Source organism: Leuciscus leuciscus (assembly GCF_965113295.1).
Source record: "Leuciscus leuciscus genome assembly, chromosome: 4".
Classification (NCBI taxonomy): domain Eukaryota; kingdom Metazoa; phylum Chordata; class Actinopteri; order Cypriniformes; family Leuciscidae; genus Leuciscus; species Leuciscus leuciscus.
Window position 1 is genome coordinate 39,128,291 of NC_138728.1, and position 9,829 is coordinate 39,138,119.

General features: G+C 39.3%; 1 long non-coding RNA gene across 1 annotated transcript; it reads right to left on the reverse strand.

Moving 5' to 3' along the window:
• Positions 1–2,328: 2,328 nt before the first annotated feature.
• LOC309497835 lies at positions 2,329–7,808 on the reverse strand. Its single transcript, XR_014205729.1, has 5 exons — positions 7,581–7,808; positions 7,136–7,253; positions 5,381–5,592; positions 2,985–3,141; positions 2,329–2,460 (listed from the first exon to the last, which is right to left on the reverse strand). It is a non-coding gene; the product is annotated as an uncharacterized lncRNA (long non-coding RNA).
• Positions 7,809–9,829: the final 2,021 nt, after the last annotated feature.

Here is a 9,829-nt window from a genome sequence, read left to right on the forward strand (position 1 = left end):
CACCAAACCATTTTTAGCCAGCTGAAAACGCTAGGCGCTCTGCTGAAATCACATATTATATGAAATATCAACAAAAGTGTACTAGTATCTCATTTCACAGATCATTTTATTTCTGCGTTGTTAAAAATTCCAATAAATTTAAATGTGAGCAAGCAGAATGTGACAGTTGGTCTGTGTGGCATTTGTCCAGCCCCTCCTCCACTGTGATTGGACGGCTGGGTAAAAAGTGACAGTGATGAGCGCTGCGTTTTACCCAAAGTTGAACATTCGTCAACTCTCGGCGACTGGTAAAAAACGCAGAAGGCTCGGTATATCAGCGTGAAAAATACGCTCAGCACCTTGTTACACCCATGCATGTTTTAAAACCACGGCGCTCCCATTAAAAACAATTGGAAAAATACGGCAGTCGCGTGAAAAAAACGCTTTGGTGGACACATGGCCTTTTTTCATTGTAGAATCAAAAAGGATTAAAATATTAATAATGAGTGAATGAGGGTACATTGATATAAAGCAAGACAGTTTGAAATGGCTTTAGAAAGACAAACCTCTCTCACTCTTCTTTTCAAAACTTTGGAGTACTCAAAGTTGTTTTGCCTCACTCTCATACAGCATTCTGGACACTCATCTGAAAGATAGGCAATATAACATTGAAATAAGTATACCAATATACCAGTATAGACAATACCAAACTGTGGCAAACTGTTACCAAATACCCTGAATCAATGTGTAATTGATACATCATATCATTTTAAATAGAGAAAATTTACTTAACACTTTTTTTTTTGCTTCATCTTGCTGGCTACCCTCTGTTGGACTGAATCTGTATAAAGAATATACAACATACCACATTTTATTAAACATTATTTCAGTCAGGACCACAATCATCAAACATGATTGACAGTTAGCATACAGTTTTGATTGGCGATCTAGTTTTGCTCTGGACAAGAACTCCATGCGCATCCATGCTGCCTAGCATGAATAAGAGCAGGGAGAGCAGCAATAACAGAACAGAACCAACATTAATGTATTGCAGATATCATTAATTATTTGTAATGTACAACATTATTAGAGAATTTAAGTCTCATTCAGAGGGAATCAGAATGCCACATACTGATTGATGAGAGGAGGAGCTGGGGATGGAGGAGAGTAAATAGCTCCTGGGAAACGCAGTAGCTTTTAATAATACTGGAGGAGCGTATATATGTATTCAGTGATAGGCGTTGTATTCCTATAGGTAGACGTGGATCAGCTGATGCGAGCTTGTCTAACGTGACCTGCCAGAACTGGGTTCTACAGACTCATTTAGAATGTACAGTATCAGTCAAAAGATTGGGCATGCTTTCCTATTCTCTCAAATGGGTATGTGGGTTCCAACTTTTGACAGGTACTGTATTAAAAGACATAGTTCTGCCCCACATATTATTCACTAATAAGACATTACTGACAATTAAGGAAATATACTTCACTTCTTTGTCTTTTTTTTGCCTTAGGGCCCCGGGGTCTTGTAGCTTCTGATGAGCCTGTGGTCTCGCTGACAGTAGCTACTGGAGGGTTCTCGGTCTCGCTGACAGTAGCTACTGGAGGGTTCTCGGTCTCGCTGACAGTAGCTACTGGAGGGTTCTCGGTCTCGCTGACAGTAGTTACTGGAGGGTTCTCGGTCTCGCTGACAGTAGCTACTGGAGGTTCTCGGTCTCGCTGACAGTAGCTACTGGAGGGTTCTCGGTCTCGCTGACAGTAGCTACTGGAGGGTTCTCGGTCTCGCTGACAGTAGCTACTGGAGGTTCTCGGTCTCGCTGACAGTAGCTACTGGAGGGTTCTCGGTCTCGCTGACAGTAGCTACTGGAGGGTTCTCGGTCTCGCTGACAGTAGCTTCTGGAGGGTTCTCGGTCTCGCTGACAGTAGCTTCTGGAGGGTTCTCGGTCTCGCTGTCAGTAACTACTGGAGGGTTCTCGGTCTCGCCTGACAGTAGCTTCTGGAGGGTTCTCGGTCTCGCTTGACAGTAGCTTCTGGAGGGTTCTCGGTCTCGCTTGACAGTAGCTACTGGAGGGTTCTCGGTCTCGCTGACAGTAGCTTCTGGAGGGTTCTCGGTCTCGCTGACAGTAGCTACTGGAGGGTTCTCGGTCTCGCCTGACAGTAGCTTCTGGAGGGTTCTCGGTCTCGCTGACAGTAGCTACTGGAGGGTTCTCGGTCTCGCTGACAGTAGCTTCTGGAGGGTTCTCGGTCTCGCTGACAGTAGCTTCTGGAGGGTTCTCGGTCTCGCTGACAGTAGCTACTGGAGGGTTCTCGGTCTCGCTGACAGTAGCTACTGGAGGGTTCTCGGTCTCGCCTGACAGTAGCTTCTGGAGGGTTCTCGGTCTCGCTTGACAGTAGCTTCTGGAGGGTTCTCGGTCTCGCTGACAGTAGCTTCTGGAGGGTCAGGGGTTTCTGTGCTACTTGTTGCCTTCTGTCTTTGAAAATGAACTTGCAGAAAAGACAAACATCAAACACAAGAAAAATGAAACAGTTTGCCTACATTTTTGTTAGTGCCACTTTATTCTATGTAGAATATTACTAATTATAATTAATAGGACCTGCAGCGGATCTAATTAATAGGACCTGCAGCGGGTGATGATAACAGAATAGTATTTATAATAAGATTGATTTCTACATTACAGGTGTTTTATGTTATGACTGAAAAGTGCCATTAATTATCTACAGTCTATGTCAACAAATCTAGTCATCTAGTTCTCAGTCAAGGTAATGCTGTGCTGATCAGAGCATTCTTGATTTTCTGCTTACTTTTTATCTAGCTTGTTGACTTGGCTCAACTGCTAAAAAAAACTATTGGGTGATCACATGCTACTTTATCCTATTATGGCTGAAAGTAATGCTCATCCTTTGCGTCAATATGAAAAATAAAGAGAAAGATACTTGTGGGTTCACATTCCTTTGGGTTACCAGTGTTTCCACATTACAGAGCTCCGTGTTTGTACAAAAATACTTACTCTTTAGCACAGCTTCATACATAATTTGAACCCTCTGAAGCAAATCAGGATCCAAAACATAATCCCCTCCTAGGATGACATCGGCCACTAAGCTTCCTTTGTATTTCTTCCCCAAAAGTAATACGGGGTAGAAATCAAGGGCAGCAAGTTTGTCAAGCTGAAATATAAAAACATTAAATAAAAAACATGCACATATTTTTTTTAATTTAAATATTAAAAAAATATTTAAATATGAATTTCATGACAGCTGTTTAATGGTAATATTTAATGTACAGCTCATATCAAGGAATTCATTACTATACTATATGTTTCACAAACCATGTTTTCATCAACATTAGAGAAAAAAATATCCTCAATTTAGCAAAAAACTTTATTTTAACTGTTGTTTGAGGTGGTATTTGCCTTTTTCGAAAAAGAGTTAATGTGCTGAACGGGATATGGAAAAAGCTTTGACAAAGTTCCAAGCTGTATATGCAGTCAGGCACATTACTAAGTGGAAGAAAATAAGCTAACCAGGAAACTCTCAGTAGCAGTGAGCAAAGATCCCAGCACTTAATACTTATCTGACAGGCGGAATGGGAAATGTGGTGTAAGGCAAACCTGTAATTTCCCTAGCTGGATCTTAATTAATTCCCTCCAAACCAGTTGATAGAAACACCTGATTCATATTTTACAAAAATTTTCTCTTTTTCGAAACATTTAAAAATTTCACTTGACAAATAAATGGAAACATGGCTATTGACTGTTGACCTTTACTGTGTCAATTGACCCTTCACAGGGAGCTTAATTGACAGGTGATCTGACAAATCATACTTTGCCATTTTGCCCGACAATGCAGTCAGAAGAGATAGCAGATTAACGTGAGGATTTGAACTTGAGAAACGGAGTGTACTAATGTCTTTCCGTGGTTAAAACAACATTTCTTCTTATGTTCATTCATGTTTATTTGATGATATAACTGAACTGGAAGGAAGAGATGATCGGGTCACGAGAAGCTGTAACTGATGCTCTACAATGATCTGTCAAGAGTCTCACGACACATTATTACGATATTTATTGTTTATATTTCTTTTAAAAAAATGACAAATTTGAAAGGTGAGCCTTTGTTTAAACGTATAATATGTAATTTTTTCGCCGCTAGGGGTCGCTAACCTCTTACAATAACAAAGGCGTATTTTGATGACGCAACACTTGCTACGAAGAATTATGGATCTTGTGGTCAACTTCAAGTCCACCAATCTAATATTGTTTATGGTTGAGTAAATACATCAATGTGATATTAAGCAGGGCGCGTTTGCTAAGAGACCGCTATCAGTTCCAAACGCGACGTGAGTCCAGCAGATATAACAGCTAACGTTAAAAGGAATATGCTATGGACATTTCAGCTATCAGCAGAATCACACGCGAATCGAGTCCCACGCAAATGTAACGTCAAAAGGAATATGGACATTTCATTCTACCAAAGTGCAGAATTACTACTCACAGGTCAGTTTATTAAACAAATTAAAATGCAGCGATGTTTCACTTGGTCTAACGTTACACTATCACACAAAACTGCACATAAACACAATAAACATTTATGTTATTCTATGTGTTCGTTTGTCTGTATGACAAACGAACAGTAAGCTGTAGCAGTAAGCTCAATTAATATTAGAATAACGTAGGCCTACAGATCATATTATAACATTTTATCATTGCTGAACTATATAACATTGATTCGTTTATCTAAATGTGCTCACCTGTTTAATAAAGTACATGTACGAGCGGTCGAAGTTAGTCATAGACGTGAAACTCGATCTCAACATCTCAAAAACACAGCGCTGATCTTAATCCTCGTTTTAGTTCTCCTTTTTTATCCAAAGTCTGCTTGCCATGATGCATAATGTTTGAACGAAACAACAACAGCATGCAGATAGACATTACAAGCTACACAGTTGTCCATGTCTGTCGCCTTGGTTAAGGTGCTCTGGTGTATGCATAGACTGTATATGGGTGTATGTCAGTACGAGCGGAAACCAGAGAGAAGCGGATATGACGCCATTGACGGGAGACAAAACGAAAATAAAGACACGTCCCATGTCTTAGAATTAAATTACAAATTTATCCTTATTTGAAAGTTGTTGAAAAGAGTCGGGATAATGTAAGTACACAACTAAAAAGATACATAACATAGATATATTGATTTTTGCAATTTTTAAAGCAAAAAAACGACATATTGTGCCTTTAATATGTTTAATATCAAAAGTAACCGAAAAGTTGTCGGGCAAAATGGCAGATGGCGAAGTATGATTCGTCAGGGGGTGTCAATCGTCCTGTCAATCGAGCTCCCTGCAAAGGGTCAATTGACTTAATTTCATAAATCCATATTAGCATCCTTAACTCTGAACTAATCTTACCAACAGATGACTGCTATTAAGAACAACTGTCCTGTTGTTGTTTTTATTTATTGAATCCTTCCACTTGATTTTTTGATTTTCAAAGTTGCGTCTCTTGGCTGCAACTTTGGCTTTGTTCGGCTGCAGTTGTTTGCAAATTGGACAGGTTTTGTATGCAACACTTATTAGGGTGTTGCACCCTGTGCACATTTTCTGAGAACTTCCTGGCATCTCTAAAATGAAGAAAAAATTATATTAAAACCTATATACAACTTGTTTTTGTAACATGAGATCCAGTAACAAGAGGCACAATTATAATGTTGGGTTAAACCAAAAATCACATTTAAAAAGCATTTAAAAAGTAAAGGGGTGGTTGAATATGATTTCACTTTTCTAACTTTAGTTAGTGTAATGTTGCTGTTAAATTATAAAATAAATAAATTAAAATTTTGGATAGGCAAACATTATATTTTATATATAAAAAAAGCAACCAACTAGCATTAATCAACTCACCTGTCTGTGTATGTTATACTATATAAAAAATGAACATCATGTTGTGCATAAAAAATACACGTTTTTAATTTGTACCTAAGACTGTAAGGTTTGTACCATAGTACACGCTGTATAATGGTGCGTTCAAGTCCTCCTGGGAATTTCGTACGTACGAGGTGGGAAGTCGTGTTGACGACGTGAGGTGCGTTCAAGTCAGTTTCGTCGGAGCAAGATGGTGGTACCTTCTTTTAATGAATAACACGAAAATATAGCAAGTTTTGTTAACTCTGCTTATAGAAAATGAAGAACAAAGAATGCGCATCGGGTGTGTTTTTCTTTTTATGTTTTTAATTAACTTATGAAGCCAATGTAAATTAACTGTATCATTATATAATTAGTATATATATCATTTTTATATTACAAGTAGGCTATATCATATATTGTGCAGAGAGCTTACTTTGTTATAAATGAAAAAGCCTTACAATGTCTCTGCTAAATACCTGTATATTGTGATATATTTTACTATCACTTTGCTCAACTACAGACATTGCATTCATTGATTCCGCCATGTTTCTCACTGACACGCCCCCAACTCGTACAGATCGGAGCTTAAAGAAAATCCCGAGCTCCCCACTGGTATTTACGACATTGTGGTGGCGCTCATGTGCATTCAACTCGTAAATACGATCTATACGAGATGACTTGAACGCACCATTATGGCAGGAACACGTGACTTAATTGGTCGAAAGTTTCATGGGATCTGTAGTTCTTAAGGCATAGGCCTACACGCAGCTTATCTACATGAAAGTAATGCAATATATCTCGCATTTGTTTGCACATATTTGTTGAAGAATGTGTGTATGTGCAAATATATATCGTTCAGACAGTACAGGGTTAGCTCACTAAATACGTAACGTTAACTAACTTTACAAAACATTACAGGATACGTAACTGAAGGCCATTGGTTTCATCGAGAGTGCTCACATACGATTCTAACGTCATATTTACCATTACAGCAAACATATCACTAAAAAATAACTTAACAAGCGCTAGCTAGCAGCTAGCTGGCCAGCTGGCTACATGCGTACTTTGCCGATGTAACTTTACGAACTTCAGCTAAATCACGAGGCATTAATTTGACCTACTGACGTCATGATCACTCACATGGTTCTAAAGTTAGATTTATCATTACAGAAAACAAGATCAAGTAAAACAACACGTACCACTTAACATTTATCATTAAATAACACAGTTTTAGGAAATTGGATATACTACAGTACATACCTCTCCGACTGTCGATCGCAATGCCACATACAGTGACAGTCCTTCTCTTTAGCGACTCCAATGGATGTTTGAGGATTGAGCAATAACTTTACGTACCGAGTGGTACATATTTGTAGCGCTGCAATAAAGTGTTAATAAAACAAATCACCTGACTGAAATGTATCGTTCTGGCAAAACTTGTTAATGCGTTTGATATCTTATTAAATCATACTAGTGTGAGACATAGTGAGACACATAGCAAAGGTATAATATTTTTTGGCTGGCTGTTCGCGAATAGTTTGCCAACAAGTTTTGTGCGGTTTGGTACGTAATCAACACGGTCATGATTGCGCGATTCCCTGCCGTTTAATTCACACAAAACACATGAAAACTAAAACATGCAAAAGCATTTTAATTATGAATTGTTCCTTTTGCGAGGCAATACCATACTATTTCGGTAAGTTACCTCGGGGAAGTGCGATCCAATGTGCTCGTCGGACGTCTATCCTCAGTCTGGCATGCTTGGCACCTCAAAGGCGTGGAAATAATTCCTAATTTATATTAAAATAAGTGTATGCTGAACATCATTTATTAATATTGTCACCTTTATAAGCTTATAAACAAGCATCTGGAACGGGGGAAATGTATGCCAAGCTTAAATGTATGTATAGTGCCTCTAGTGGATGTTTCACCCAGAAAGTGCAGGGAAATGTACTTTCAGGTACATATTTCAGGGTTTGCAAAAAAGTACCCAGAGTGACGTATTTCCAATGAGCCTGGGTTGGTAATTAGACTTTAGCCATGAAAATGTCACTAGTAACAGAAAAAAACACAAATGTCAGAGCATGTCAGACCACCTCCAGGGCCCAGAAAACAGCTCAGACCTCAGAGGGTTAAGGAGATTCACTGAATTTTGGTGAATAAGAGGACCTATTTCATTTTGATGCACATATCTGTACATTAGCAGGAATGTTGCACAATATGGATGTGAAGGCAGTAAATGTAATTAGCTTGTGTGACAATAAAAAAATGTTTTGGTTAAAATAAAAAAATAATCGTGATAATTAATCGTGATCTCAGTATTGATCAAAATAATCGTGATTATCATTTTGGCCCTTATCGTGCAGCCCTAATGATAGCTTTTTTATTTTATATCATTTAAAGCTGATGTAGATGAAGATGATCTGTCAAGCAGTGCAAGGGACAGAGACGTTTCTACCTCAGGGTCCAGAATAGAGAAAGAAACTGCTGAGGACTTTGAAAGCATAGAGACTGAAACAGCTGAGATGGATACAGAAAGCGTAGAGACTGAAACAGGAGAGAAGGATACAGAAAGAGTAGAGACTGAAACAGGAGAGAAGAATATGGAAGGAAACAGAAAGATCATGAAGTGAATGAGGAAAGTTTTGATTACTTTGCCCGGCCCCAGTCCAAAGACCTCCGTTTATTTTTGCAGTTCCACCACCAACAAACCCCAAAAAGAGCCCTACCAAATATTTTTTACACAAAAGATGGGCTTAATCGTAAGTGGCTGACATATTGTGAAGCAAGTCATGCACTTTATTGCACTGTTTGCCTCGCTTTTTCAAAGCCTACTGTATCAGACAGTCCTTTTGTCAGAGGAGGCATGCAAGCCTGGAAGCATGTTCATCAGAGGATTGAGGAGTATGAAAAAAGTAAAGTGCATAGGGACTGTTTCCTGATGGCAAGTAAAGGAGACATTGTGACCAGAATCCATTACATCGACAACAAGTGAAAATTAAACGGCCGGTGATGGAGCGTGTTGTTAATGCCGTGAAAGTGTGCGGAAAGCTTGGTCTCAGCTACAGGGGATCAAAATCAGAATCTACCTACACCCTTGAAGATAACACTATTGACTATGGCAACTTCTTAGAATTGATACTTTTCCTGAGTAGATATGACTCCTGCATGTAACAGCATGTCACAGAGTGCATTGAAAAAAGTAAGAAACAACATGAGGCTAGGGGGAAAGGCAGAGGGTCACTAGTCACTCTGCTCTCAAAAGACACAGTGAACAAAGTCATCACAATTATCAGCCAGTTAATTAAAGAAACAGTTGCTAATGAAGTCAGAGCAGCAGGGATTTTTTCTGTCCAAATTGACACCACACAGGACATAACATCCAATGATCAGTGCTCTGTCATCCTCAGATATGTGACAGATGCATTTCATGAGAGATTGGTTGACTGCGAGGCCTCTACTGGGCAGTATTTTGTGCTGAACTGCTGAAAAAAATTCTGCAAAAACTCAATCTAGATATAACATGTTGTGTATGCAGTGCAACGGATGCAGGGCCAGTACAAAGGTTTTTCTGCCTTTCTCAGTGAGCAGGCCCCTAACCACATTCATGTGTGGTGCTATGCACACATTCTGAACTTAGTGTTGTTGGACACAACAGGCATTGTACTACAGAGTGCATCACTGTTCGGTTTACTAAATGATGTTGCTGTCTTCCTACATGAGTCGTATAAACGGATAACTGCAGAATCTGGGAACCGTCAAAGTAGACTTTGTCCAATTGGGCAAACACGCTGGTGGGCAAAGGATGCTGCTCTGAGAAAGGTGTTTGGGTGTTTTGGAAAGCCTGAAAGTGCCATGTTCATTGACATGATCTTGACATGGAAAACTATGCACTGATTTTGCCTGCCTTGACCCAAAAAACATCCCTGAGATAAGGGGCAGGGGTCTCGTTCG